This window comes from Tiliqua scincoides, chromosome 2, assembly GCF_035046505.1.
Source record: "Tiliqua scincoides isolate rTilSci1 chromosome 2, rTilSci1.hap2, whole genome shotgun sequence".
NCBI classification, from domain to species: domain Eukaryota; kingdom Metazoa; phylum Chordata; class Lepidosauria; order Squamata; family Scincidae; genus Tiliqua; species Tiliqua scincoides.
The window spans coordinates 168,422,385-168,431,424 of NC_089822.1; positions in this window are offsets into that span (position 1 = coordinate 168,422,385).

The window sequence follows — 9,040 nt, forward strand, 5'->3', positions numbered from 1 at the left end:
AAACAAAAAAACAGATATACACACTGTCTCTATCTCTTCTTTTTACTACTCTACAGACAGCCTTGAATTTCAGCTGGCATATATCACTGGGAGAGTTGGAAAACTCTTCTGACTATGAAATCTTTCTGGATTCTGTGGTTAGAGAATAATGTTTTGGTTATGAATCCATTTGTGCAAATAACTGTTGAGTCAGAAGGCCCCAAGGGTTATTTTGGGGCATGAGGGTTATTTTGTTTGGAAAAGGCAGGTTGTATTTAAATGACTCCAAGAACTGAAATCTACATTGTGATGCCAAAAGGCAAACAGAACAGAAAAAAAGCTAGGAGTGATAAAAAGCGAAGTCAGTAACAGTCAGATGTGAGCAGACTCCTACTATAGATTAACTGGTCTGGGATCCTCTTTGGGGAAAAGACAGACTATGAATAGTGTCTAGGAGTTAATAGCTCTGTAAGATCATAGTGAGAAGACCCTCAGTCTTTATGCTTGCTCTGTGCCTGGGAACTAATGCAGCAAGAAAGGAAGAACCTACGTGCATGCAGAGGAGCTATGAGTACAATTTGGCTTCTAGTGAAGCCTGCCCCCAAACAGCATTCTCAACCAAGTTCTCATCCCCCCCCCCCAGTCTTTTCTTTCTTTTTCTCATGAAGGTTATTTCAAGCAGCATTTGTATGAGATAAACAGCATTAAAAACCATTGCTTATCTAAGTCACAACATAGCCGGTTCCATCCATAGATGGGTGTTGAGGTGGCTATACAAGACTGCTAGCATACTGCATATATTGATCTCTAGAAATTTTGTGGGGCAGAGGCACAGAGCCACTGAGGAGAGCTGGACAAAACTCTGTCCATGGTACTCGCTGTCAGGAACAGCAGGGAGTAAAGCCACAGACACACAATCCAGTATGCTATCTCCAATAGTGATTAGTACTAAACGTGACAAAGGAAAGAATGCAATAACCCCCTCCCCTTCAAATGGGGACTGATCCATAAGATCCATACACTCCTAGTACATCCATACACTCCTAGTACTGGTAAAAGTAAGTTCCCTCTACAATGAATAGTAGGGGGAAAATTCTAAGGGGAAAATGAATTTCTGCTGTCTCTTGTGCATGAACCTTCCCTGAAAACTCCAACTATACCCCACATGTACTCCTTTAGGAATAAAGGAATTATTCCTAGCCTCCTTACAGATGGCAGCATCATATTATTGCTATTTTTGCTTTATGAAAAATGTAATAAATAACCAGGTATGTATTTTTCTTAAAAATAAAACAAAATCAGGATTTACCTTGAATGGGTTAGGATGCCCCATCTGGCCCCTTTCCTGATTCAGCTATTTTCAACCAGTGTGCCATGGTAAATGGGTGTGCTATAGATGATCTGCAGGTGTGCCATGGGAATTTGAGGGAGTATCATTTATTAGTAGGATCATTGCAGGCTGTTAGCCCCCCACCAGCTGCATGGTGTGCCTTGTCAATTATCAAAAAACTGATGATATGCCTTGACAATTTTAGCACCTTGCCAGTGTGCCCTGAGATGAAAAAGGTTGAAAATCATAGTCCTAATTTACCTTTTATTATTCTGATGCTACAGTACTCCGAAGCTCTCAGTTCAAAGAAACCTACCCACCCGCAAGGACCTTTCTTGTCCTGTATTATAGAATGACAAATGCTTCGCAGCTCAGCTTTTGCACAAGGCCTCCTTCAGAGATTTTGAGACACCTGCAAATTCGAGGCTCCGGGCATGCACCCAGGCAGGCTGCCCACCGATCAATCCGGCCCTGGCACAAAATGCGCTTTGAAAAGTCTGTGTTTTGAAGTATCCAAGAACAGCAGGCATTGGAGTCAACGTGATGAGTGCTCTCTCCCCCACCCCCACCCCGCTCTGACTGGCACCGCGCTGAAGAGGCAACGCATTCGAAACGGTGATTACAGTACAGCTGCCCGAAATGGTTCCCTGGGGAGTATCTCGTGGCAAGGAGTTCCGCGGGTTCGCCGTCGGCTGCGCGCAACAAGTCAAGCCGCTGGGTGGGTTGCTCTCCTCCTCCCTCCCGATCATGGCAACGGCGGGTGTCAGAGGAAGATCCGTAAAGGGATACACTGCATTTCCCCTTCTGCTCTCTCGTCGGCTCCCTCCCACCGAGACCGCTTCACCAACGAACCCCCCTCTCCTTGGGGAGGGCGGGAGGTGCCTGCTTGTTTCCAAGGTGCGCCTCAGCTGGGCTGCCCACCAGGACCCAGCCACAGAGAAAGAGGAAACGCTTTGATTACCGCCCCTCCCCGCGCTTTGCCCACGTCTCTCCGCGGGAGGGGGAGAGCATCGCCTCTCCCGCCGTCCCTCCGCCTTCCAGCTGCCCTGGCCGGGTCCAGCCCCGCCTGGGGGCCCGACAGCTGCAGCGTGTAATTACCGTTGGGGGTTGGTTTGTTGCCTGCATCCATAATTGAGGGCGGGCTCCTCCCGCCAAAACGCCCCCTCTCCCTCCGTTGCCTGAAAAGCCACGTGCGGGGGGAGAGCAGCACAGGCCTCGCCCACCTCCCCGGGCCAGGAGTAAGGCAGCGGTGCTCGCCATGTGGGAGCCGTATAGCCCACCCTATGCCTGTCTACTCAGAAGTAAGTCCCATTAGAGTCAGTGGGGCTTACTCCCAGGTAAGTGTGGCTAGGAGTGCAGCCCGAGAGCCCCATCCTAGGCATGCTTACTCAGAAGTAAGTCCCATTAGAGTCAGTGAGGCTTCCTCCCAGGTAAGCGTGGCTAGCATTGCAGCCCCGCTGCCTCGCTCCGCTCCCCGCCTTCCCAGCAAAGGGGTGGGCACCGAGAGTCCCTTCTTCCACTCCCTCCCTTCGGAGTCGTTTGAGCGCTGCTGTGTCCCGCCTTCCTCGCTTCCCCGCCGCCCTCCCTCCTCTCTGCCCTGGTTCAGTGCCAAGCCGGCGTCGAGGGGTACCACCATGCCCTGAGGTGGGCTCTGTGGCTGCACCCCCGCCGGCCACCCTTCCTCCTTCCCATCCTCTTGCACCTGCCCCCCGCCCTCCTGGCCCCTCCACGCAGCCACGGATGATGCTGGGGCTTCAGATGCCTTGACAGGACTCCTGGCAGAGAGCAGCGCCAGGCTTCGCTGGCAGCTTTAACTCTTCGCTGGCTGCCAGCAGGAACACCTGAGGAGATACAGGTGAGTGTGTGACATGCCTGCCACCTGGTCATGGGATGGCGCTGCTGGGGTGGCACTTGGGAAGGCTGCCTCACCGCTGAATCCATTCGCTACTCCAGACTTCCATACGAAGATTCATGGGTGCCAGGCCCCCATTTCATCCACCCACTCACTTCATCCTTCCCATGCACACGTACAGAATAAGGGGCAGACGCCACAGATAGGGAGGTGGGAGACAGTGTCGAAGACTCTGGGAAGAGTTCTCAGCTGGAGATTCCGTTTGAAATGCAGCCAGCTGAACAGAAGGGGCAGTGGGATGTAATGACTTTGTCCCCTTTCTGCATTTGGTTATGTGGAAACCTTGATGGCGCTTTTGTACCCTCATTCGACCCCGGTGCCTGTTTTCATCTCTGCCTTCCTTCCTCTACCGTGTACATTTCCATCTCGCCTTACAAGCAGTAACTCCTGTCCTCCCCTAGGTGGGCATCTTACTTAGCAGCACCAAGGTACCTGAACTACGCTAGAATGGAGAACACGCACCCTGGCAACAGCTTTCTAATTTCTGGTGGTTCCCAAAACCTGGAGAGGGGGAGAGAGAATTGCCCATCTCACTTACTCCTCCCCTTTGTAAACAATGCATTGTGCATTCAGTATCCCATGATACAAAAGGGAAATGTCATGCTGCTGGGGTGACTCTTAAAATCTGGGTTTTCTCTTTCCCCTGAAGTTAAGAAATATGGCTGGGCTTCCTGTTTTTTTCAGTTCCTGCCAACCTGGGCTAGTGGCTACCTGGCTTTCAAGGAACCCTAGGCAAGCAGATAGAGATGGTGAGATTGTGAATTATTTTTGTCTCACTGTATGCTCCAAGAAGCAGATGCTTCCAAAAGGGATGGTGCATGCTGTTTCTAACTGCCCCTCAGGTCCCTGGCGTCTGCTAAACAAGAACAGCCAGAGCTCAGGGCCAGGGAACTGCCAGCTCAGAGTCTCCAGCTTAGTAGATTGCTTTGGCCTTTGACACTGGGAAATGGATTGACTTCTATAAAGGCAGCAGCTAGAGGCATCTTGACACAGACTAGGGTCTGATATGGCCTGAGAGTAAGAAGGATCATGTTTGTGCAGCCCCAATGTTTCTCCCATCTATCCAATGACTTGCTTTCACATAGACTCTAGTTAGAGTATAGGGCTACTTTCTCCTTACTTCACACCAATACCACTGCACTTAGGGCAGCCCAACACTGGAAGATAAGCCAGTGATGTTCTCTGATGGGGACCCATTCACAAACAAATCTAAATTGTTGTGTACTGTTGTGCGTGGCATTGTGTAAGCTGGAGTTGGTCATCATTTGCACTCTTTTTGTTCATTTATGGCAGTTATATCCTATCAGTGTATATCTCCAGGGAGCTCAGGGTGACCCACATCACTTTCCCAACTCCCTTGTGAAAATATCACTTCAGCCACTAACTCATGACTACAGTATTTGGCAATGGCATTAGAGAGGCCACTATCTTCTCAGCCGTATTCCTCCATGTGTAAGTTCTACGCTCTACTGGTCAGCCTTGGGCCACCAAGCTTACTTTTAGAGGGAATGATTATTGGTGTGTGCAGCATGGTGCAGTGACCAAAATGTGGGACTTGGACATAGGCATTCAGGTTCAAATTATTCCTCAGCCATAAAGGGCTTGGGTGACTTCAGCAAGCTGCTCCCTTTCAGTCTAATCTCCACTCTGAATGCTTGAAATAATAACATACAATTAGCATGAAGTCTTTCTATTCCCTCCCCTTCAAAATTCAATATACGGTACTCTGGAGAGGGAAGCATTTGGGATCTGGAGCAAGTTCAGAAGTGGTAATGGAGAGAATGGTCTTCAGATCTGTTTTTCTAACTCACATTTCACAAAGGAAGAGATACAGAAACTTTGAGCTATTTGGGGGATTCTGGAAAACCAGATTCCAAAGTTCTATCCTTAGTTCTAGAAGGAGAATTAGGCAGTGGTTAGACAGATCCATACTATTGAGGAATACTACTGTGTGATTTTTCACTAAGCATTAGCTGTGTACTAGAATCTGCACACAACACAATCACCATCCAGGGTGTTTACGCTCTAAAATGAATGTGGCCTAGGGAGAGGATAGGAAAAGATATGATAGAGGCGAAAAGCAGGGCATCAAGTAAGACGAAGTTGGATGATGTTGCAGTTCTTCTTGAGGAGGTATTTGGACCAGGTTTATTTGGTGGGTAGACCAGGAGAAGCTGATCCAGAACTGTCTTAGCTCCAGGAAAGAAATTGAGGTTATTGAAATGTAGCACACTAGGCTTTCTTGGTTTTTTTTGTTATCTGTGTCAGACTGATTTGTAATTCAGTTAATCCTTCCCTATCCCTTGGGAAGCAGAGGAAGGGACACTGTGTGCACGGAATTATGTGAAGCACTGTCAAGTTCTGGCTGTGGACTTGTATGGCATCATTTTTTTCCTGCAGAGAATATTGGTTGTGAAACAAGACACAGGATTGTGGGAAAACCCTAGCAGGCAATGTTCTGTGTGGGAAGTACATTATGGCACAGCTGCTGGGAAATCCAACTGCAGAGATGTCAAAACATCCTGTTAACAGGATGAAAGTCAGGAGAGGAATAATTATTCAAATCATTGGCTACTTCAGGCAGGCAGTTTGGGGCTTCTGGATGTGTGGGGCAACTAAATGTCTCATGAGTGCAATTAGTGATTAAAGCATGGGATCATGAACCAAACTCTTGGGTTCTAGCCCAAGCACTTTTGCTGAAAGAGTTAAATATCTCTGCTGCACTCTTGCAAGAGAAAAGAACATAAGAACAGCCCCACTGGATCAGGCCATAGGCCCATCTAGTTCAGCTTCAGCTTCCTGTATGTCACAGCGGCCCACCAAATGCCCCAGGGAGCACACCAGATAACAAGAGACCTCATCCTGGTGCCCTCCCTTGCATCTGGCATTTTGACATAGCCCATTTCTAAAACCAGGAGGTTGCACATACACATCATAGCTTGTAACCCGTAATGGATTTTCCCTCCAGAAACTTGTCCAATCCCCTTTTAAAGGCATCCAAGCCAGATGCTGTCACCACATCCTGTGGCAAGGAGTTCCACAGACCAACCACACACTGAGTAAAGAAATATTTTCATTTGTCTGTTCTAACTCTCCCAACACTCAATTTTAGTGGATGTCCCCTAGTTCTGGTGTTATGTGAGAGTGTAAAGAGCATCTCTCTATCCACTTTATCCTTCCCCTGCATAATTTTGTATGTCTCAATCATGTCCCCCTTCAGGTGCCTCTTTTCTAGGCTGAAGAGGCCCAAACGCCATAGCCTTTCCTCATAAGGAATGTGCCCCAGCCCAGTAATCATCTTAGTTGCTCTCTTTTGCACCTTTTCCATTTCCACTATGTCCTTTTTGAGATTTGGCGGCCAGAACTGGACACAATACTCCAGGTGTGGCCTTACCATAGATTTGCAAGATTTGAAAAAGTCTGGAGGCTGCTACAATGGTCTACACTCAACCTGCTACAAGAGAAATGAGGGGAAATTGAGCCTGCTAGGCTCTCATTTTTGTTTTATTTCATTTTATTTAGTTCCTTTAGACCTCGGCTATTGGCTGATCGTAGATTCTAATTTCAAATGGAATTATGATAATATAGAATTATGAGGGAGCCCCCAGCAGCATTTCTGGTTCATTTCCAGTCTTGTTTTGGAGAGACTTGGGTCACATTTCAGCTGCAAGGCTGTGTTGGCCAGGATCACAAGTAAAGAAGCTAACTAATAGCTGATGTTCTACTTTCTGCTTATGTGGGTTCTAGTCCAGTTGAGTGTCTAGCAGAATGAACTATCTTCCACTTCCCAGTTCTCTTGGATTAGGGGGCACTAATGATTTACTGCCAACCTAACCATGTCCTTGTTATATTTGTTTTTGTTGTACTGCTGTTATATCCCATATTCAGGTGACTGTATATTGGGCTGGCCTTGCCATTAAGCAACTGTAGAAAGCTACTTGAAACTGATTTGTAAATGGGGTAACATGTTTAGTACACCTGCAGACATGAGGAACTTTTCTTTTAAAGCAGACTTGGTGCATATGCACTAGGACATGGAGATATCATTCCAGTATCCCATCTTGGTATTTGTCTCCCAAATGTTAACATGTACCCAACCTTAATTTAAAATGACAGTTGAACAGAAGTTCCATATGTTACAGCAGAACTGATGGATGATCTTATAAAAATGCAGTTTGTTGAGTTTCGCTCAACATCTTATCTTGAAACGTAAAATCAAATGTTACAAACCTGTAGTTTCTTGGGCAGAGCAAGCAAAATTATGCCTTTTTCTAGGTCAATTAATATTTAAATGTAGACTAAGGGCACAATCCTAACCCCTTATGTCAGTGCTGGAAAGCACTGACATAAGGGCAATGCAGCTCTGAGGTATGGAAACAAACATTCCCTGACTCTGAGGAGGCCTCTGTGAGTGACACCCAACTGCAGGATGCAGCACATGTCCCATTGGCACCACTATGCCAGTGCTGGAAAGTACTGACATAAGGAGTTAGGATTGTGCCCTAGGTTGGACAAAACACCTCAGATATTCTAAAGAAGAAAATAGCCCTCCCCAGTCTATATATAGTAAACACTTATTCCTTTTTAATACCTTCTAGTTCAGGGGTGCTCAATATGTCGATCGCGATCTACTGGTCGATTGTGAGGCAAAATGAGTAGATCGCAGGCTTCTCTCCAGTCCATGCATCCCTGGGAGTGAGCCCCGTTGACTCTACTGGGGCTGACTTACCTTTCCCCTGTTTTTGCACTGGTATGTATGGAGATCTTCCCCCCCCCCCAACTTCCATCTGTTGGTTCTGTGTGCAAGGGGTTTTGCACTGGTCTTGCTGTGATGTCTATATAGAGATCTTCCCTCCCCCACACCTTTCCCCTGTTTTTGCACTGGTCTGTATAGAGATCTGCTCCCCCCCCCCGCCCACTTGTACTGGAGTTGAGGAAGATCTGGTGGAGGTAGATGTGGTGTCAGCAGTGGCCCCTTTAAGGGTAAGGCCTGGGCATCCAGCAGAGTGTGCTGCACAGCTGCAGCCACTTGAAGGCAATAGGGCCCTCAGGGATATAAGAGCACCTGAGGCAGGAAGGGCTCCACTTATTTATGTGAGTCAGCCTTTTCCTACATGAAGATCATTAAGTCCAAGTACCGTTCCACCATGACTGATGAACATTTGGAAGTGTGCTTCCAAGTGAGGCTGGCTGTCAGCAGCTACTGTCCGGACTATGCATCCTTGGCTGATTCACTTCAGTGCAAGTCATCAAAGTAAACTCAAGTAATTACAAAAAATGTTTATAGTTAATTATGTTGTGTTGTGCAATATTGGCTCATGCAGTTATGCAACCAACATACATTGTACACATAAATGTTAAATGTTATGATGGCGCGAACATTGTAAAAAAACTCTGGTAGATCTCCGGGCCTTGCTGGGTTTCAAAGTAGCTCTCGAGCCAAAAAAGTGTGAGCACCCCTGTTCTAGTTTACCATGATTTAAAGTTTGCTTCCAGCATTTTAAAACTTGATTTATTCTACAGAGCCAGCAATTATATAGTACCTTACAGAATAATAAACAAAAATACTAGCTCCCTGCCCTAAAGAACTTACCATCTATATGTTGGCAGTGCAAAAGACTACGCTCCCCAATCCTATAGTGGCCTTGCACTGCTGGAACTAGTGTTCATTACATTCATTTCATTCCAGGGGTGCCTCTCTCATGCGCTCAGCAAGGAAGATATAGATACATCCCATTTTTTTCTATTACCCTCCAAATATGCTTAATTGAAATAAGTTTGATTCCCACGTGGCTTAAACCTGAAGTCTGTTATAATTG